The sequence below is a fragment of the Pelodiscus sinensis genome, chromosome 18 (genome assembly GCF_049634645.1).
Source record: "Pelodiscus sinensis isolate JC-2024 chromosome 18, ASM4963464v1, whole genome shotgun sequence".
NCBI lineage: Eukaryota > Metazoa > Chordata > Testudines > Trionychidae > Pelodiscus > Pelodiscus sinensis.
This window is the reverse complement of record NC_134728.1, coordinates 13,472,268-13,495,146: the sequence shown is the minus strand read 5'-3', so window position 1 is coordinate 13,495,146 and position 22,879 is coordinate 13,472,268. Positions and strand designations below refer to the sequence as shown.

At 43.8% G+C, this 22,879-nt stretch overlaps 1 long non-coding RNA gene across 1 annotated transcript; it reads right to left on the bottom strand.

Moving 5' to 3' along the window:
- Positions 1-1,964: 1,964 nt before the first annotated feature.
- On the bottom strand, positions 1,965-19,284 carry LOC112546166 (uncharacterized). The gene is made up of 4 exons (XR_012896439.1): positions 17,109-19,284; positions 15,965-16,054; positions 7,491-7,671; positions 1,965-2,078 (listed from the first exon to the last, which is right to left on the bottom strand). It is a non-coding gene; the product is annotated as an uncharacterized LOC112546166 (long non-coding RNA).
- Between the last annotated feature and the right edge of the window lie 3,595 nt (positions 19,285-22,879).

Sequence of the window (22,879 nt, the reverse complement as noted above, 5' to 3'; positions counted from 1 at the left end):
AAACAAACGAGCTTAATGAAGATTACACTGTCCCTGGAATCTGTTCTGCTGCCCCAGTTTGATGCTATCACTTGCATAAGAGACTATGACAAAGTCTCCTGAAAAAAATATGCAAATTTGAGATACTTCAAAGGCTTTTATTTTAATTGTGCAAAATGTAGAGCAGAGCTCTAGCAGCTCCACTAAAAATGGAAAAAAGCCTCAGAGAGAAAACTTGTAAGTTTACAGGAGGCCTTTCTGCTTTTTTAGAGTGGCTCTAAAGCAAAACAGTTCCCTGAACCAGGGCAGCTCGAGCGGTTTGCAGAATGTTGTGGGATGGCCACAATAAAACCTCACTTTCCCAAAGCTCTCTCTCAATTTCAGCTCACCCCAGATTTTCTAAAGTGTGTAAATGGTGTGAGCCAGTCTTGGACCAAGTTCAAGACAATCTGGAACCAGTTCTCAATGAAGTTAGGGCCATTTTCAAACACACCTGAGTTGAGTTGTGGTTTGGCATTGAAACCAGTGAAATTGGGTGAGTTGGATAGAATTTGGCCTTGGGTTTGGGGGTTTATTTGAATCAGAGATGAGCTCAAGCTGAAAAATATAGATCTGGACCAGCTTTGGGGAATGTTTGGGTCCAGGATTGTGGTTCAAGCCCAGAGCTAAATTGAGTCCAAACCACAACCCAGATCAAAAACGAAGAAAATGTACACGTAAATCCTGCCAACTAAGAACCGCCAGATTTTACACTGGTCTGATGGTTTGACTGATCACAGTGGATATTCTCCAATCTGAGTGCATTAATTTAGTCCTTATTCTGCATCAACGAACTTTAGAAGTATCATTCTACATATTCCAGTTCAGGGCAGATGAAGAATTTCTTAAATGAGTATAAAAGATGTATATTTGCTAGGATTCAACATGTAGGTCTTTGGGGGGTTTTTCCTGTAGAATTGTGACTTTGTTATAGTCAGTGATACTAATGAGTGCACATTTTGTATAATATGTATCAGGCAACAGGCTAGGCTGTATGTGCAGACAGGCAAATCCACCTATTGGGTGGTTGGAAATCCAAAATATACTGGCACAGTTTAGCAAGACACAAACCATTTTAGAGATTTATAGCTGTAACCATGGGGACTAAGTTGAATTAAAATCTTATAGAACCAAATGTAGGCAAATTTGGTCAAAAGAATGAGAATACACAAATCTCACATGACAGATGTGAGTCATAAGGCATAACAATCATCATCCTTACACCACTGTTCCCTGTAAACTGAGTGTTTGTACAGTCACCCAGGAGACTGAGGGTACGTCTAGACAGCGGGGCTATTTTGAGATATCGGAGATATTCCAAAATAGCTACCCCATGTCTTTTAAATGCATCCATTATTTTGAAATATTTTTCAAAATAACAGGTGTACTATTTTGGCATCCCTGTAACTCTGATTCCACGAGGATTAAGGGATGTGTCAAAATAGCAAGTTATTTCAAAATTTGGCACTGTGTAGACACACCAAATTTCGAAATAAGCTATTTTGAAATACAATTGAAATAAGATATGCAATTTGAGTGATTAGCAAAGTACCCACAGCCACCCACAGATGGCAGCATGTGTTTCTACTGCAGGTGCATATCCGTGCATGCCTTGGTGCACAAAACAAAGTTTATTCTGCTCATGGATGTAAAAAATGAGAGGGAACATTGTCTACCACCACCATTTAGCTTTCTTATAGCATTCTTATTGTGCACTACTGGAGGGTGTTCAGATACTACAGGGAGGAGGAAGATAGAATAGAATAGAATAGAATAGAATAGAATAGAATAGAATAGAATAGAATAGAATAGAATAGAATGAAAAGTGGGTACCTTTTAGTATAAGCAAGCCAATTAGAAATACTATTCTCCCACCACCCAAAGCTTCATTGCTAACTGGTGATTTACCCATTCAAATGCAAAAAGCTGCAAGCAGGCAATTTATACCTTCACTTTGCTACACTCCTCACCACTTATATTCTTCTTCAGAGCATTATTTCTTAAGCATCAGTAGGCGACCTGGCTGAAGAGTGTATTGCAAGCCTTCATGTTCCGTTACCCTGTACTCCAGAAATACATTTAAGGATAATTAATACTTTTGCAAAATTGACAATGTAATTCCTCTAAATGTCTAAAAGCAGCAGATGCATTGCTATCGACACAGGGCTGTGCATGGCCTTTATTTTTAGTACAAGATCCCAGACTGGATCCAATGGGAATTCCATGCCCAATCAACCATAAGACACAACTATAAGCTTTGGCCCCAACACTCATCTCTTCTTTGATAATCACACTGTATGAAAGCCATTGTTGTTCATGGTGTTCCCAAATAGTCCAGTTACATAATATAACAACTCTCAGAAGGAAAGCCATATGATTAAACCCCCTAGTCCATGGCTCAGGAGATTTGTGGTCAGTTCCCACCTATGCCACACACTTCCTGTGTGATTTTGAACAAGACATTTAAGTTTCTCTCTGACCCAGAAATATTAGGCATTTAACTCAATTTCAAATGGATTCATCCCTCAGTTCCCTGTTTGCAAATATGAACTAACAATGTTTTATTTCTCCCCTCTTACATCTGTCTTGTTTACTGATATAGGATAAACTCTTCAGGGCATGGTCTGTAAAATGCCAAGCATAACCGAGGTCTGATCTCACCTGGGGCTTTTAGGTGTTGTAATAAATGAAAATAGCATTTACAATGAAGTGAGGAAAAAACTCTTCTCACCAAGGATTTACTTTACTTTCCAAATATGCTGATGAAGGAGCTGCCCACCAGGGCTATTACTTATAGAGCACAATCTTTTAGAAATGATCTGATTTAAAAAAGAAGTCTCCAAGGATTTATGTTCTTTTGGTATTTGAAATGAAGCAAGGTGTTCCTTCTAGAAGATCATCCAATGGGATTCTTCTTAAACCCAATAGGGGTATCCAGACATGAAGGCGGGCGGAATATTCCAATGAACCAATACAATACATTCCCCGAAAAAGGCATGGGCTGCCTTCTAGCTGCAACTGATCTATAACCCAGCTCAGAGCAAGGAAAGTTTCATGGGGACCAGGAGTATTATCATAATGTCTCTGTTAGGTACTTCTATGGTCCCTGTTATCACAGCACCTTAAATATATTTATCCTCACAATGCCTCTGTGAGGCAGGGCAGTGCTAAATCCCCATTTTACAGATAAGGCACTGAGGTATAGCGAGGCCAACTAACTTGTCTAAGGTCCTAGAGGAAGTAACTGGTAAAGCAAGGAATTGAGCCCTGCTCTCTCCAGTCATAGAGTATTTCCCTAATTAACAGCCCAGCCATTCATCACTAGAAGGCCCTGCTTATATTATTTGTGTGTGCTTGACTGCTTGGATTTGTCCTCTAAAAACAATTTAGGGGTTTTTAAAAATGATTCTGGGAGACAGTTGCCCAATTCCATGGGAGGCAAAGGCTTAACCTCCTCAGACAAAACTCTTTAAATAATTTGCTCTGTGATTCAAAAACCAAAGGTATAAAGACAAGGAGAACTGGTGCTGAATGTGCCTATCATATGTTGTTAGCCAGTTTTCTGACTATCCAGCTAAGTCGGCATAGCAAAGACATAGTTCATTAATGGAACCTCGCCATTATTGAAAAGAGATGGAAACAAACCACATATAATTATGTCTCAGGGCAACTTCCAGGAAAATGGAGTTCCTAACTGATCTTCATAAACATCTTTGGCAATAGCCACTTTGCTCCAAAAAGAAAAAATAACAATTCACCTGCAATTTAATGAGTCTAAGATTTTCAAAAGCAACTAGTAATTCTGGCTGCTTTAATTTTTCTGTGCTTGGAGTTTGATCTTCAGAAATTACTGACCATGTTATCTTTGAAAGGTCAATCCCCCTCAAGTTGTCCCATCCAGCACACCTCAAAATTAAGGTACCCAGAACATTAATCACCTTGCAAACTCTTAGCCTCAATCCATCGGGCAACAACTGGATAACATGCAGTTTATTTAAAATAATCTCATTCTCTGAATAAGTGTTTTTCAATTTTAAAAAATTGGGTGATTTTCCCCTTTGAGCTAATGCATTGTTAGCATCCACAACTGTCTTGTATAGTTTTTAAAACATACTTTGGCTCCTCCATTGTCTTCAATAGCCAAAAATGTATCCTGCACACCTCAGACTATCTTACTGGTATCAAAGTAATCCTTGGTGTAAATTACTCCAGAGATTAATTTGGCCTGAGACATGCCTGGCAATGCATACTTTGTTCTGTTTTAGGTCAGGTCTACACTAAAGGAGAAGGTTAAATTAAGATACTCAACTCTAGCTATGTTAATTATGTATCTGGAGTTGATGTACCTTAATTCAAGTTTCCGCGCAGTCTCCATAGCGGGAGGTCGACAGGAGCAAACGCTCCCTTATTCCTCACTCCCTTGCTCCTCAGAGGAGCAGGAGTACCAGCACTGACAGGGACACCATCTGAGTTCAATTTAGTGTCCTTTACTAGATCTGCTAAATCAAACTCCGGAAGACCAACAGCAGCAGAGTCTATCCTCCCCATAGTGAAGATGTGGCCTAAGTCCTTCATTTACTTCTGCCTTCTACAGAAGGGATCATTTCTGCCCTCAGATGCTTGTTTGCCATTCTCACTGAATAAAATCGCATCTATGAGAGCATCTGAGGGGAGAAAAAAATCCACCCACAGATTTTAAGTTCCTAAACATTAACCAGCTGGGTGGTTAATTTTTACCAAATTGCCTGGTAAAGAATTCATCCTGGCTAGTTTGTTATGCAGCATGCATTCATATCATTGTTTATTTTAAAATATAAAGGATGCCTTTAAATAAACCATGAGGCTACAAGTTCCCAATGTGTAATAATATGCTAAGGAACATGGTTGCACAAGGCATGCAACATGAACATTCAACCACTGGACATGCCTGGTTTGCTAAGGAGCAGAATGAACTCTAGTGCTGCTGATAAAAAGGCTTTACAGGGACAAGCATCAACTAACAGAAGCTGAAAGAGGCCTTGACCCTATAAGATGTTTGGCACAGGCAAAGCTGGCAGGTCACATTAGAAACCAGACAATTAAAAAAACCCATCATTGGACCAGTCAATCCTGTTAATTTATTTCCTACAGGATCTTCTCAACTCATTTGTACCAGAAGAATTTGCCATATATAAACTTAACAGGTATGAAAAGAAAAGATTCGTGAGAATCAGTAATTAAAGACATATGGGGTGCGTCTAGACTGGCAAGATTTTGCGCAAAAGCATCTGCTTTTGCACAAAAACTTGCCAGCTGTCTACACTGGCCACTTGAATTTGAGCAAGAGCACTGACTTTGTAATGTACAAAATCAGTGCTTCTTGCGCAAATACTTTCACACTCCCGCTCGGGAAAAAGCCCTCTTGTGCAAGAATACTTGCGCAAGAGGGCCAGTGTAGACAGGGAAGAACTGTTTTGCGCAAAAAAGTCCCAATGGCTAAAATGGTGATTGGGGCTTTCTTGCGCAAAATTGCATCTAGATTGGCCACAGATGCTTTTGCACAAAAGCACTTTTTGCACAAAAGCATCCATGCCAATCTAGATGCGCTTTTGCAGAAATACTTTTAACGGAAAAACTTTTCAGTTAAAAGTATTTCCGCAAAATCATGCCAGTCTAGACGCAGCCATGCAGGTGAACTAGAGCATACAGTTCCTGTGCTGCCTTATACTCCATAACCCTGAGGATATTATCACAGTCAGTGGTCTGTTGAACAGGACAAAAGAACATCTACACCCCAAATCTCTAATGTGAACGTTTGGCAGGATGAAACAGGGGAGTGATCTTCAACATTAATTTGTGCTCAGGGTGTGGGCTTACAAAGATAAACTGAACTGAGCTCCAAGCCCCATGTCCTCATGCTAGAAAAATCCAGACCTGCTCAGAAGGACTCTGCAAAGAAATTAAAAAACAACAGACTGCGGCAACATAATAAGAAGAATTTGGAAATCTTTTCTCAGTGCCAAGAGACAAAGTACTGGAATGAGTTTCTGTATTTATAGCTGTTTTGGGGGGTTTGTGGCTTTGGCTGAGTGGTTTAATAGCCATCTGTAAAGTGCTTAAACTTTAACTGCACCTGTTAGAATTCCGCACAGTTATGGTTTTAAATTGTTCCAAAGTTCATTAAATTCTATATGAGATTATCTGTAGTTCTACAAAATCCTACAGTCAGGACCAAAACTCTTCCTTGCCTTAGAACACATTCTCTGTCAACCTTGAACACATTTTTGGAGGGGATTTTGAAAGACAGTCTAAGGATAACATTTGCAAAAGTGCCTAAGTCACTTAGGGTATGTCTACACTACAAAGTTAATTTGAACTAACAGCCGTTAGTTCGAATTAACTTTAATAGGCACTACACATACAAACCGCTAGTCCTAACCTGATGCCCTGCCGGCACTGCTTCCGGCCAGCCTTAACTTCGGTTCAGGGTCCACTCAATGTGGACATGCTAGTTCGAATTAGCAAAACGCTAAGCTTAGCAACAAATCGAGTGCAGGCTCATTAGAAGTCTCTCAAATTACCATTTTAAAAATGAAACAATAAGATTTTCATAAAAGTATTCCAGAGAGTTCTCAACTCTTAGGGTATGTCTACACTACCCTCCTAGTTCGAACTAGGAGGGTAATGTAGGCATACCACACTTGCAAATGAAGCCCGGGATTTGAATTTCCCGGGCTTCATTTCCATAAGCGGAGCTCCGCCATTTTTAAAACCCCACTCATTCGAACCCTGTGCCGCGCGGCTACATGGGGCACGAACTAGGTAGTTCGAACTAGGCTTCCTAGTTCGAACTACCGTTACTCCTCGTGGAATGAGGAGTAACGGTAGTTCGAACTAGGAAGCCTAGTTCGAACTACCTAGTTTGTGCCCCGTGTAGCCACGCGGCACAGGGTTCGAACGAGCGGGGTTTTAAAAATGGCGGAGCCCCGCTTATGCAAATGAAGCCCGGGAAATTCAAATCCCGGGCTTCATTTGCAAGTGCGGTATGCCTACATTACCCCGCTAGTTCGAACTAGCGGGGTAGTGTAGACATACCCTTAGGCTTTAGTGGGACTTGGACATCTAACTCTATTATGTTCTCTAGGATAGCCCATCCATAAATCTTTCCACTGCTATTAAGAGACCTGTATTCCAGCAAGGAACGGCCTGCATCATAACTCATTAAAAGAATGCACCAATTTATAATACTTTTAAAAAAGTGATTATAATAGCAAGAATCATAGAAATAATTTGTCCCTCTTCTTACAAGCTGCTGGAACTTTATTGGACTGAGGAACAGACCGATACCAGATACAAATGCTTTCTGACATACCAGCAGCTCTGATTTTAAATGTATTAATTCTCCGTAGATGCAGTTTTATTTCTTTGTTAATGCATAGTACATAATTCAGAAAATGCTAATACATTTTATCAAATCTTGCTGTGAGTCTCACCATAGTTGGGGCGAAATCCTGACTCTGTTGAAATCAGTGGGAGTTTTGCCATTGACTTCTTGTCTCCATCACGTCGAGGATCAATGCTGCAGCAATCGATCCATCGGCCATCGATTTATCGCATCTGCTTAGATGCAATAAATTGCTTTCCAAGCCCTCGCCCGTCAATGCTGATACTCCACTAGGATGAGAAGAACTGCCAGAGTCAATGGGAGAGCAGGCCCCTCCAACCTTATTACACACAAGACACCACAGTAAGTATGTCGACTTCAGCTACGCTTCAGCTTAAGTCACATAGATTAGATGGATGCTGGGGTTTTCCTAGCCAACTCCTTCTAAGTTGGATCAAGAGGAACCCAGAGGGTTCCCCTAGGATCTGCCTCAGTTATCAAGCCATGGCCAAAGTTCAAGTGGAAAGGGGGAAAAAATCAGTAAAAACCAAATGGTTACCTTTTGTAAAGCCTAGGTTGTTGTTTAGTAAAAATGAGTAAACACAGAGACCAAAGGAGCTATCAAAAAATGCAAGTCACTGCATTCCAGACATTTAATTTGCCTAAACATGCCTTATAATTTAGTAACACCATAGAGGTGGGCCTGAATCCAAACCTAAATCCAACAGACCCCAACATTGTGATTTCTGAAGAATCTGGATCTAAAATACTGGTCCTTTTCTAATATACTGTTAGAACGAGGTTTTCAAGAGAGCTCAGCTCCCTTTTTGGTACCTAAGGAAGGATCAGATTTCCAAAAGAGCTCCAGTGGAAGCAGCTCCCTTTGTGACACTGATGGGCAGTGTATCAAGGGAACTCAACACCTAGTGTGTTGAAATCTTTGAAATTCTGGCCCTTCATTTAGCTTTCTAAAGGGGAGATGAGTCTTTGGAAAATATGGCTCCTAAAGTACTATAGCTATAGATTTTACTATATATTTTAGAAATGTGCATTTGTCTTTCTGTCCGTCATCTGTGAATCTGTTTGTTCAAGAGCTCCTCCTAAAAAGTTAGATCTAGGACCACTAAATTTGGCATGCAGCTTCCTCTGATCATAACTTAAGCAAGATCAGGGTTTCCAGGACAATGGGATGTGCCTGGAATTTGATTGTTTTTCATAAAACAGAAAGGGAGGGGGCTTGTAGGAAGGACAGTTATGCAGTAGAATGGCCAGAGGGGGATAGCCAAGGGCCAGAGATGGGGACCGGGACAGCTATAACCTTTGGGCCAGCAGGGAACAGGGGTGAAGAAAGGAACAGCTATCTATTTCAGAGAGTTTGTCTGTGTGTCTGTCTGGGTATCTGTCCCTCAGCTGGGAGACATGCACCCCTCACCTGGCTGTGTACCCCTCATCTCGAGCCCCACCCCAGAGCAATAATTGAAATTAAGAAAAGCAAAACATATTTGAGTTAAAGTCCTGAGCACCATTGAGTAAATCTTCCAGTATAGATATATATCGAACAGATACAACAGAAATGGAACAATTTTCACTATTATACTAAAATCCCTTTGGGTATGTCTACACTACAAAGTTAATTCGAACTAACGGATATTAGTTCGAATTAACTTTCATAGGCGCTACACTAGCGCTCCGCTAGTTTGAACTTAATTCGAACTAGCGGAGCGCTTAGTTCGAACTAGGTAAACCTCATTGTACGAGGACTAAGCCTAGTTCAAACTTACTAGTTCGAATTAAGGGGTGTGTAGGCCCTTAATTCAAACTAGTGGGAGGCTAGCCCTCCCCAGCTTTCCCTGGTGGCCACTCAGGCCAACACCAGGGAAACTCGTCTGCCCCCCCTCCCGGACCCGGAGCCCTTAAAGGGGCACGGGCTGGCTACAGTGCCCATGCCAGGTGCAAGCCTGCCAGAACCCAGCTAGCAGACCCTGCACCTGGCACGGCTCGAGCCAGCCACCCGATGCCCCCCAGCCCTCCCCCTCTTCCCGGGACCAGGCTGGTGGCTCCCGGGAGCTTGCCCGGGACCGCAACAGGCGGGCACCTGCCCTGTCTAGTGCGGACATCGTGGACCTCGTCCACGACCTCCGCACTAGGCACAGGAAAGTGGCCGTCCAGGGCAGGAGAGCTGCCAGCCTGGCCACCCAGGAGCAGGTGTGCATGAAAATCAAGGTGGTCCACTGAGACCCCCGACCCTGAGCCATGAGCTTACAATGGCCGTACTGGGTCAGACCAAAGGTCCATCTAGCCCAGTAGCCTGTCTGCTGAGAATGGCCGACCCTAGGGACCCTGGAGGGGATGGACCGAAGACAGTGACCAAGCCATTTGTCTCGTGCCATCCCTCTCCAGCCTTCCACAAACTTTGGGCAGCGACACCACTCCTACACCCTGGCTGATACCACTCCATGGACCCAACCTCCATCACTTTATCTCACTTCTCTTTAAACTCTATTCTAGTTCTAGCCTTCACAGCCTCCTGCAGCAAGGAATTCCACAGGTTGACTATTTGCTTTGTGAAGAACAACTTTCTGTTACTAGTTTGAAGCCTGCTACCCATTCCTTTCCTTTTGTGTCCTCTAGTCCTTCTATTATGGGAACTAATGAAGAACTTTTCTTTATGCACCCTCTCTACCCCACTCATGCTTTTAGAGACCTCTATCCTATCCCCCCTATGTCTCCTCTTTTCTAAACTGAAAAGTCCCAGTCTCTTTAGCCTCTCTTCATATAGGACCTGTTCCAAACCTCTGATCATTTTAGTTGCCCTCCCCTCTCCCACCCTCTCTCTTCCCCTCTCTCACCTCCTTTTCCCAGTCTCCCCGAGTTTTGTTCAATAAAGAGAGATTCTATTTTTGACCACATGTTTTCTTTATTTTGTACATCAGGAAGGGGGGCTAGAGAAGGGTAAGAGGAAGGAGGTGAGGGAGGAATGGGGTACAAGCCCTCGATGGGGAGGACTGGGCTGGCTCTGCGGGCTTCTGTGGGTGGAAGCTCTCCTGCAGCCCCCTAATTGCCCCCTCTCCCCAGATGGCAGCCTGCGGCAAGTGCAGCCGATCTGATGGCCGAGTGCTGTGATGTGCCCAGTGTGGGCATTCAGGGCACTCCAAGACAGGACTGCTTTGCAAGCGGGACACCCCTGAGAACTGTCTGTCCGGGGTGGAGGTCGGGTCCCTTTAAGCACAGCCCTCGGCTAGCCTGAGACAGCAGCTCCACGCTCTAAGTCCTCATCTGATGCCCTGACGGCACTGCTTCCGGCCATCCTTAACCCCGGTTCAGGGTCCACTTAATGTGGACATGCTAGTTTGAATTAGCAAAACGCTAATTCGAACTAGTTTTTTAGTCTGGATGCACTAGTTTGAATTAGCTTAGTTCGAATTAACTAATTCGAACTAAGTTAGTTCGAATTAGCACTGTAGTGTAGACATACCCTTTGTTACTTGACACTAGAGATCTCTGTTTAAATAGTCCTGTCATAGTTCTGTGTTATCCCATATCTTCATCCATTTCCAGTGGAGGGACACAGTGAATATCTAATTGTGTTGGTGTTTTTTGTTTCTGTCCCTTTTACATATTACTGAATTATCCAGATATTTACTGGATGTGGACAAAAGGTTCTCATTCAGAAATCTGGCAAGCCTAAGAGACTGAACCACAAACAAAGCGATATATAGGTCTAAGTTAAAAAAAAAACCTGGAAAAATGCCCTAGCTTTCCATTTCTAAAATCCTCCTTTGTTTCATTCACTCTGCTTTTTTACTGTTGGAAGTTCATGACCTGTCAATCAACCAAGTATTAAGAGTAACTATTAACTAGTTAATAGAGTAGCCTATTTGTGTGAGAGACACGTCCAGTTCTTGGCATAGAATTTAGCCTTTGTCTCCCTTTAAACCCACTGATTTCTCTCAGATCGTTTTAATCTGGAAAGAATAGCCTACTATCAAGTCAAGTCATTTAACCATTGATGGAGTGTCTGCTTCTCTGATTTTAAATTTGTGATCTGTGGAGGAATAATTGTCTGATTCAGACATTAACATGAGAGGAAGGCTTTGCCCAGTGAATCATTAATGTGGAGTGCATTTTAGATGCAGAAGTCAGTACAGACAAGCCAAAGCAATGGTCTGGGAGCAATCTCTTGTGGTAGGGTCTCCCTAGAAGATCCTGCTGTCAGGTGCAGGGGGCTCTTGGAGCTCCCCACTTTTCCTATGGGATATGCAGAGTGAAATTCTGGACTTAATGAAGGCAGTGGACGTTTTGTAATTGATTTTAGTGGGGCAGTGGGAGAAAGGGGAAGCGAGAGGAAAGGTAGGAAGGGTTGGAATGATGGAAAAAAATGAGACAAAGAAAAAGCAAACAGGAAAAAATACAGAAGTAACAAAATTGGTGGAAAATTGGGCATTTGGTGGGAAATTGGGTTTTACACTAAGCAACATTTGTCATAGAAACCATCTGCTTTCCTCAGTTTTTCTTAGTAAACTGAAAATCAAAAATTGGGAAGGAGGAATATGAGAGAGGGATTTTATCAAAATGTTTCCTTTTTTGGCAGTTCTTGGCCACAAGAGAGCACTCTTAGAAGGTTAAGCACCACATCTCTCATCTCAGTTGTCAACAGAAACAGAACCCACAATTTCCTGGTCAAAAAGGATGGGCTGCTATGGTTTAAGATTTTTAAAAGGTAGCTAGCTGCCTAAAATGCAGATAGGTGCCTAGGACATCTAGGCAGCTAATTCCTATTGATTTCAAGGCACTTTATAATATCGCCACTAAGCACCTATCTGCATCTTTAGGTGCTCAAGACACTTTTAAAAATCTAGCAGTAGGCCCCCTAGGACAGGATATTAAGCAGACTGAGTTCCTTGTTGACCAAGCACAGAAGAGGTCACAATGCATGCTAAGCAATGATTAACTTAAGAACCTCATTAGCATGCTGAGGATCACCATTCTGTGCCTAGGGCCCATTCCTGCCTTCTACAGGGTATGGGACAAGAGATTTGAATTTTGTATCTCTTCAGTGTTGAAAAATATGTGTATTGCACATCCTCACTTGAGTCCATACCTCGTCCATACCTGGCAATAAAACAAAACAGCCTTGCATTCCTTACCTATCTATCTTAGGGCTTGTCTCCACTATGCCAGCAATCGATCCACCGACCATCGATTTATCATGTCTGTTTAGACACGATAAATCGATCTCTGGGCACCATCCGGTCAATGCTGGCACTCCAGCAGGATGAGGGGAGTAGCCAGCATCACTGAGAGAGCAGCCCCCACTGACCTTACCACACACAAGATGACGCAATAAGTACATCAACTTCAGCTATGTTATTTGTGTAGCTGAAGTCACATAGATTAGATCGATGGTGCGGGTTGGTATAGACAAAGCCTTATTAGTCTTTTCTAGAGCATAGATAGGTATGTCCCTGAAGTCCACCTCCAGTTACCTGCCGGCTCAAAGCCATGATTCATTACAGAGGTTCAATAAACCCTGTTGGCTAAAGAGTACGGAATCCTTTTATTTTCTATAGGCAGCATGTCTATTATAAAAAGCCTTGCTTCCCCATTTGTCTTTCATCTCTATGTCCCCCATGACACCCAGTCCAGCCCTCTCGCCTGCTGTGATGTTACAAGGCAATCCATCAGTAACAAACTGTCTGTAGGGCTTTATTAGCAGAGGGAGAAGAGGGGATGGAGAGCAGAACATTAGCAATGGCCGTGCCCACAGAGGCTTTCACAGGCACCAGCTTTGTCGGTTCATGACAATTTCAAGGAACTGAAGCAATAAAACAAAGATCAAATAGGCACTTCCGCTGTAGTGAACTTAGGTTCAGATGGGACCAGTCTTATAACTCCCATATTGTGCTGAGTGCTCAGTGCACCGCTCTGCAGCAACAGGGAGAAATTAAACTAAGCAAAAGCAGTTAAAGGGGGATAAAAACCACCAGAGTGATAATGCATCATGGAAAGCTGTCACAATAAATGAAAGTACTGGAGCAATTAACAGGCACAGTACTAAGCACTGTGCCATTCTTCCCCCCCTCCCCCTTCGTTTTAATTGTACTCCATCTTAGTCAGATGCTACACTCAAAATGTACTCTGTTGAATACAGCAGAATTGACACATTTAGAAGTGCACAATGGTCTAACAGTTAACTTCTACCTTCCTGACAGCGTAAGAAATAGGATCTTGAGAGCAGAAATCTGAAGGAGGAAAAAACCTGGGAGTGGTCCTGGTTTGCAAAATCAGATTGGAAAGGTTTTGGTTTCATGGGGTTTAGACACTCATAAAAATCTGCAAAGCCACCACATTGTTTTCCTTCCAACCCCTCCTTAAAGCTCACCAAGATGCCTACAAAAACATGGCCATAGTGTGTGCTAAGACCACTGCTTATCACAGCCATCTCATTGCTACCTTGTGAGTCCAATGTCGTTGTTATAGTCACTTGTTGTTTCTCACCTTGTATTTGGAGTGGGAGATCTTTGCAGCAGGGGCCATCTCTGTGTTATTTGTTTGTACAGCACCTAGCACAAAGGGGCCGGGACCTGTAGGTTCCACTGTGGCAACACTGCCCTGAATCTCTGCATGGCCCTCTCGCTCCCAGTCCCTCCCTGATCACATCCTCTACCCCTTGCAAAGGGGTCCTTAACTTCCTGAGTGCCTAAACCAGGTCTATGCTCCACCAAGCAAACTTGGGGCTTATATAGCCCCTTTATACCATCATGCCCCTTTACTGGATTTGACGGGGTGTAAACCTCCAATGCGGTAAGATAGGCCATTGGTAAAAGAGGGTTCTTTTGTACACCAATTGTGTTATGGCCAGTGTAGACTCCTCCTAATCAGAGGGTTTATTCTGCACCTACCCACTTTGGAGATGTCAACCCTTCTACTGTGTGTGGCATTACTTCTATTACACACAATAAGTAGCATAGCGACTGCTATGTTTCTGAACTGCCATGTTACCCCACAAGAAGCACTCTAGTCCAGTTAAAAGGGATGTTCAGAGTCTTCTCATTGTTAGCAAATGCTATTTGCAAATGAAAATATGGGGGCCAGCCTGTAGCCAGAAGTTCAGCTTGGGGGAGCAGATTCTATGACAAAATTTGTGTCTCCTGGAGCCACACAGTCATCAGTATAGAGGAACTCAGGCCACTTCCTAACACAAGCCCCTCCTCGCCTCTCCCCTTTGTCGGGAGCCAAGAACTGACCTGACACTGACAGGTGAATTACATAGAATCAGAGAATATTAGAATGGGAAGGGACTTCAAGAGGTCATCAAGTCCAGTCCTCTGCACTCACAGCAGGACCAAGCACCATCTAGTCCATCCCTGACAGGTGTCTGTCTAACCTGCTCTTAAATATCTCCAATGATGGAGATTCCACAACCTCCCTAGGCAATTTATCCCAGTGCTTAACCACCCTGACAGTTGGGAAGATTTTCCTAATGTCCAACTTAAACCTCCCCTGCTGCAATTTAAGCCCATTGCTTCATGCATCTTTAAGAAAATAGTGCTGTTCTCTGTCTGCAAGACAGACATTTTTCCACCGTCAGGGAAGCCAGGGCATTGGCTAAAAGAAAGCTGCACTTTCTTCATGGGTCACTCTTGCTCCATGAGAAAATCACCACACAGCACACACCTCCCTTCTATGACATGATTTACAAATGCAGCATGTAATGTTTTAGCATATCCTTCTTGTTGCCCTCTTCTCCCCCTCCCCTCAGGCAGTCTGATGAATACTCCTCATAAGCGAGCAGCGTCTGTGCTGAGCGAGGCTGGGATGCGTTGCCACATGCTGTCTGCCTTCATTAATCATTATCATCCTGCTGCTTCGGTCCCTAGGAAGTCTTGTGGGCTTCATAAATAAATTACTTCATGTAATTCGGTCTCTCTAAAAACAAACTTCAAATGCGCCACACACACACAAACCCACCAAAAATACAAAAACACACATTAGATTATGGGCCTGTTAAATAGAATTGTGGCAAAGGCTTGTTCCCTCTGGGCAACCAACAGCTGCTCCAAGCCCAGGCTGGCTAGTTTACTCCTCTGTATGCCTGCTGGGCTCAGTCTTCAGTGCAAGTCTGAATATTCTCGATAGACTCACAATGCAGAGATGACCAAACAACCTTTTGACAATGTTCGCTCTGAACATTTGGGGGCAATTATTTATTATTATTACTACCTGTATGTGCAAGCCTAAGGCTGCCTTGTCTGTCAGAATTAAAGTGATTGAGAGACCTGAACATAAAATTGTAGTCTGGGTATGCTCCTCTGAAGTGGTGCTGCAAGATACTTGGTGTATCATTAGATTGGACCCTGTAAGGATTTGGGGGAGAGTATTTCTTCTTCTTTATCGTCCTGTTTTAAAGAGTTCTCACTCTCAGAAACATTCACAAGTCTCAGAGGGGTAACAGTGTAAGCCTACATCTGGAAAAATGAGTTGTCCTGTAGCACCTTAAAGACTAAGGCCTGGTCTAGACCAGACCAGGAAGTATGCAAAATAAGATACACAACGTAAAATACGTAGCTGGAATCAGCTTACCTTACTCTGAGCCACATGGCAAGAGGCTGAAGGAAGCAAACGCTCACATCAGCTTCCTTTATTCTTCACAAAAGGAGGAGTACTGGATGCCTGTGGAGGAGACCATGCCACTGTTGTTCCTGTTAAATGTAAAACTGTAAAATTTGGCCTTTACATTTTACCACTTTGTCTTTAATTCCTCTTCCCGTAGGCTTGGATGACTAACTAGTAGAGCTGACATTTTCTCAATGAAAAAAAATGACATTTTTGAGCAAACTAAAATTGTAATTTTAGTTAAAAATTTGTATTTTCATTTTAAAAAACTTTTTAATGAAGCAAACTTTTCTGGAAAAATCAGTTTTTTAAATTTATTTTCATATTTGAAAACAACATATTTTTCAAATCAGGAAAATGTTCTGGTATTGAATTCGTTTCTTTCACTCATGTTAGCCAAAAAACTGAAAAATATTTGCAGAAATTTTTTTAAAAATTCAACATTTCCCATGAAAACGAATTACCATTTTTGACCAGCTCTGCACACTAGTTGTTATGAACACTGAGGTCTCCACACACAACACTTTGTTTTGCATCCCATTTTTACAGGTTTTGATGCCCTGTCTTAACATAAGTTTTTTCTTCTGCGAGATTTTGCATCAAGTTTTCAAACCAGATTCTTATATTTTATGCACACTTTACATACAACCGATTAGAGTACGGAGCCTTACTTTTGCTTGAGACAAAATGCACATACTTCTGTGCAATCTGGCATGTAAGCAGGGCTCACAAAATCAGATGCCACAGCTGAAAATTTGTTACCAAATCTACAAAGCAACCTCATTTTGGCTTTAATTTGCGCATGGAAATGGGGTTAAAAGACGTATATTGTTGCTTGTATCTGGTCTAGATACAAAAAACAAAAACAAAAAACCAAATGCCCTGCAAATGCAAAGTTGCTGAAGCACAAACAGGAGCCACATACACAAACAAGGGCCCTTTCCATTTTTCACTAGACAGAGCAGGGGGAAAACAGAGTATGAGAATGGGACAGTACTACGAAGCACACACCAGGGAACTGTTTTGGAGAAAATTGGAATCTGAGATAATAAGAGTGACATTTTTATGAGTCCTGAACAAAAATTAAAATTAAAATAGTATGTTTACGTACCTTTTAAACCAAGAATTTCTAAATTTTATATCCTGTCTTGCTCTCTTCCTCTTTGCCTATTTGTTTTAGCACATCATGTAGGCAGAAATGGAACAATGACAGATAATTTGACTGCATCTGGATTTCTTCCCAGCTCCAGTTATTACCTAAAAACATCTGTAAGGGAACTTGAGATGAAATTTCCTTAGTCCAAGGTGAGGTTGGCATTAAATTGGAGTCCCTGCTGGAATCGCATAGCCCCTAATGATATAGTATGAAATGTGACCGAGGAGTAGCAGGAAAAGCCATGGACAAACATGCATACCAAAAACCGGAGAGACAATACAGTTTATTTACACAGAGCATTCTTCCTCAGACACCGTATCACACAATGTTGTTCTGTGAATTAAAATGAAAAAAAGAGTTTAAAGTGACATTTGCAGAGAGGAAATGTTTCCCTAAGAATGGGGAGTAAGAGAAAAGACAGAAGTCCAATGGCAGAGGTTAACACAAGTGGCAGTGCTATCTCCTGCCATTTTGAATAGCAATTTGTCGAGGCCCAAGACTGGAGGAGGAGCCTGAGTGGGCAAGGAAAGAAAAGGCTTAAGGTCCAAGAAGTGGTGAGGCTGGGAGTGTTTGGAAAGCAAATAATGTAATTTTAAGCTGAACATGATGTGAATGGCTAGATGGCCAGGAAAGGAGGATGGGAGGGATATGGATGGGCTTCCTGCAATGAGAGCAGTCTAGCTACAGCATGTTGGGAGCTCTAGAGCTCAGAGCACACATAGGACGAATCTGGGTAAGCCAAGACTAGTTGCACTTTCTCTCAATCATAGACTCATAGACTTTAAGGTCAGAAGGGACCATTATGATCATCTAGTCTGATCCCCTGCACAGTGCAGGCCACAGAATCTCACCCACCCCTCCCAGAATAATCCTCTCACTTATATCTCAGATATTGAAGCCTTCAAATACTTTGAAGACCCCAAGATGCAGAGAATCCTCTAGCTGTGATCTGGACCCCATGCTACAGAGGAAGGCGAAAAACCTCCAGGGCCTCTACCAATCTACCCTGGAGGAAAATTCCTTCCCGACCCCAAATATGGTGATCAGCTAAACCCTGAGCATGTGGGCAAGACTCATCAGCCAGACACCCAGAAAGTTCTCTATAGTAACTCCTATCATCCCTCCATTGACCTATTCCCACTGATAATGAATGGACAATTAGTTGCCAAGATCATGTTATCTCATCAAACCATCCCCTTCATAAACCCATCTAGTTTAATCTTGAAACCAGGAAGCACTCTGTGTGCGATCCTGACCTATTTACACCATGGGAAATCTGGAGAAGGCAGAGTGCAGTTCAACTAGATTTACACTCATATTATGGAGGTCAGAATCTGGCCCACCCTTTTAATTTTTGGGCAGCAATATTCCTGAGTGTTATAATCCCAAGTATTGTTGAAAGGTCACATGAAAAGACACTGTTTTTTCCTAACCCTTGAATGTCCTCCTCTCATCTTCAGTTCTCACCCGAGAGAAGGAAATGAAGCCATTGGGGGAGAGCTGCTTTGTTTCCTTAAATCTTTTTCTAGCAAACATGTAAGAAGCTATTTCCTTTATTTTACAATTGCTGGTCTCGATCCTTAAAACACTAATGTATATGCTTAACTTCAAGTATGAACATAATCTCACTATTCAACTACTCCTGTACAAAGTTAAGCAGATGCCTACATGTTTGCAGGCTTTGGGGGCCAAGGAAAACTGATTGAAACAATTATAAAAAGAAAGACTGAAGCCTCATCTCTAATGCAATAATGTGCTCTTAGACCCAGAAACAGAGATCCTTGCTGAATAGGCAGGAATATTAAATAATCCTAAAATGTATTTCAAGATAATTAAGAGACTAGGAAGTTAGAACAAATGCTGCATTTTTCCTAAATCTGTTTTAGTTTAATCCCCACATTGCTAAACTAGCTCAGTATGAAATGCAAGACAAGGCTCACAACCCACAGTATTCAGGATTGATTTCAAAGCTTATTTATTCAAAACAAGTTTTGAAAGTTGAATGGAGCCTTTGCAAATTCTTCCCTCAGATTCCTGTTGGGCAGAACAATGCTGGAAAAAATACCACGAATATGTCATCCAAAGTCCTTCATTCTCTTGGCATGTAATCATCAAGGACAAAGAAGTATTAGTTCTCAGTGCTAACTGCTTAGGTCTTAATGTGACCGACACAACTTTTTGCCCTTGAATAACACTATTTTTTTTATTAGTAGTAGTTACATATCAGCACAAAACATCAGAAACCAACAAAGAAGCAATGAAGGAACATTTCAAGAAGTGAATAAAGGGCTATTCAGAGCAGAGATTGTTTTCAGGCTGGCCTGTGCAGAGAGCCTTGTGGGTGTCCATCTTGTGTTAGTAACATGAATGGTTCACAGATAGCCTGATTCAGTGGTGAAATGTCAGCCCTGTTAATTACATAGGGAAAAATACTAAGGTCCTGACTCAGCTTTTATTCAAGAAAAATTCCCATAAAGACCAGCGTTGATGGTTGTTAAAGCACTGGGATTAGACTCAGGAAATCTGGGTTTAAGTGGCTGTCACAGAATTCTTGGGTGAATTTAGGTAAGTTGCTTTGGCCAAACTGCACAGAAATACTTGGTGGCTATGTCCCTGTTTTAGGCATCATAGGGTATGTCTACACTAGCCCCCTAGTTCGAATTAGGGAGGCTAATGAGAGCGACCGAAATTGCAAATGAAGCATGGGATTTAAATATCCTACGCTTCAATAGCAGTTCCTGGGAAGTCGCCATTTTGGAAACTGACTAGCCCAAAATAACTGCCCGCGTCTACACGCAGCAGTGAAACGGGAGTTCGAAGTAACCCCTTAACTCGAATTAGCTGGTAAACCTCACTCCAGGAGGAGTAACAGCTAATTCGAGTTAAGGGGTTTCTTTGAACTCCCGTTTCACTGCCGCGTGTAGACGTGGACAGTTACTCTGGGCTAGTCAATTTCCAAAATGGTGACCACCCGGGAACATGCTAATGAAGTGCGGGATATTTAAATCTCACACTTCATTTGCAATTTCGGTCACCCTCATTAGCCTCCCTAGTTCGAACTAGGGGCCTAGTGTAGACATACCCTAAGATCCAGCGTCAGGACCACTGTGATGCAAAAAGCTCCCCCAATCCCTGTAGGCACCTAAACTCACTCAGCTCCTAACAGGGGACCTGACAGAACTGCCAGATCCCTAGGAAAGGTGGGGAGTGACTCCACAGTCCTTCCACAGGAGGGACTGAGGGAGCCCACATCATCCATTTGCCAGTGGTTAGGGCAGTCAGCTGAGGAGTGGCAGGTCCCTATTCAAATCCCTTCTCCCCTCCAGGCAGAGAAAGGATTGAATTGAAGATTTCCCACATCACTGGTGAGTGCCCTAACCGCTAGGCGAGAAGTTATGAAGGAGGAGGTGGCTTCCTGGTAAAAGTCCTGAAGGACTTTGGATGACTTATTCGAGGTATTTTTTCCAGCATTGTTCTACCCAACAGGAATCTGAGGGAAGAACTTGCAATGGCTCCATTCAACTTTCAAAACTTGTGCAGAGGCGTCTAACTCCACAGGAGGTTTCACAGTTGAGAATTGCTTACAGAGCTAGGCACCTCCCTGCAGCCTGGATTTAGGCACCCATCACTGTGAGAAGAGTAGGGATGAGCACAGACCCATCTGGCTGGCATCTCTCATTGGCTAGCTTTGGGGGGGAGCAGAGGGTGACAGGCTTCCTGGACCCCTGGGTAAAGTGTGGGGGTTTCTGTCCACACCTGTGCTCCCAGAAGAGGCAGGGCCGTGGGTGGATGGGGTGGGGCTGGGGCAGCCAACCCTTGGCACTATCTGGAGCATGCCACAGCCCTTCCCCCCAGCCCTCAGAGCCACCCAGAGAGTGCTGTGCCAAAAGCTATTTAAAGGATCCAGGGCTCCAGCTGCTGCCACTCCTGCAGTTGCAGCAGTGGCAGCCAAGAGCCCCAGGCCCTTTTGAATCACCAGGCTGCAGGGCAACTGAGCTCTTTGCCCCCTTCCCCATCAGCAGCCCTGGCTAGCTTAGGAGGCCCAGCGGCCTAGCTCCGACTTTGGTGAATCACCTGCATAGGCATCTTTTCCCATTCACTCTAACGGTCGTACAAGTGTCTAATTCACTTCACAGTGACCATCTAGAGGCCTAAAAGACCATCTAGAGGTAGGTGTGGTGATGCTCAGCGTTACAACGCCAGATTCCTTTCATACATCCAGACCTTGACTTCTCTGTGCCTCAGTCCCCTGCGCCCACAGGAGGATAATAATGCTTCCTCTTTCACATCCATGGTCTGTCTCATCTATTTAGATTAAGCTCGTGGGGGCAGGGACTGACTCTGGTCATGCATTTGTACAGCAGCTAGGAAAAAGAGGCCTGGATCTCCACTTAGGCTCCGAGGTGCCATAATAAAAGAAATAAAGAACAACATGAATGAGGAAGTCATTCACATGGGATATTGGAACTGATATAGGGTCTTAACACAATCATTAACTTTTACAATTCATCTTTGCCCCCTTCCCCTCTCCCCAGTTCATATTGGACCCTGCAAAGGGCTGCTCAGTCCCTGGAAGTGTAGCGTATACTCCTCTTCCAGTGGCTTTCATGAGAATTCCTGATTCTCATTTCTCAGGGGGTTGCTCCGCACTTCACTGACTCAAGCCCAACATTAACAGAAACCCCAGCTGGCATAAGGAGCGAGGCAACTATCTCCAGTGTAATAGCTCCGCTGTTAACATGGGCAACATGCCCTGAGGCTCTTGCACATCAGTGGATGGGACTGAAGCATCACAAGTTCTCAGCCCTCGTGAAGATGTGTCTTCTCCTTGAGCCTCCTTAGCATTGCCTCAGCATCCTCTGGTTAGCTGTGTAGGAGGGTGAGGAAATTCAATGGACACAAGGCCCCAACTCTGATCTGACCACTGTGACGTCCCAGGTCACCTCGCAACGTCCGACCCAGGGTCACTCCCCAAACTAGTGAACCAATTCCTTTAGTTTCTTTTTAGACGTGTTCGTCTTCAGTCTCCCACTCCCTAGCAAGGCAGGAGGGGAAGGGGGGCCCGGGCCCACCCACTCTCACGGGCCCCAGCCCAGGGCCCTAAGGGTTCGGGTTCAGTTCGACCCGACCCCGGCTGACGGGGCGCGAACCCTTAACGCGTCAGCCCACGAGTCAATCCAGACTCTGCCCTGGGCTGCTTCCTTCCCCTCCAGCACCGGCGCCCCTTGTCACCCGGCCTTCCCGATCAGTTCGCTCACCGTACCAAGTGCTGCTCCTGTTGCTGGCCTCTGTCGGGGCGATCACCTCCGCTCCCCCCTTTCCCTCATCGCCGCGGGGCCATTTTAAATCTGGCGCCGGGGCCGTGACCCCAGCGTCTCCCAGCGGCCCCGCCTCTCGTGTCCGGGCGTCCTCCCGTTGCCGCGGCAACGTGCCTCACGCCCCCGCGGAGCCCGGCCGACGTCATCCGGCGTGCCTAAGGCAGAAGCGCTCTGTGCGGCTGCCGAGGAGCCTGGACAAAGCCGGCCGGTGCTTGGTGTCCCGCTGTACAGTGACGCCCGGGAGGGCACCTCCGCACCGTGCGGGCCTATCCTGTCACACCACCAACCTATGTAAATCAGGGGCCACTTGTCTGAAGTCATTGGAATTATTCTGCTGGAAAATTGGGAGAAGACTGGACTCAGGCCCCAAGTAATTATTAAAGAGAAGCCTTCCAAGTATCCCTCTTG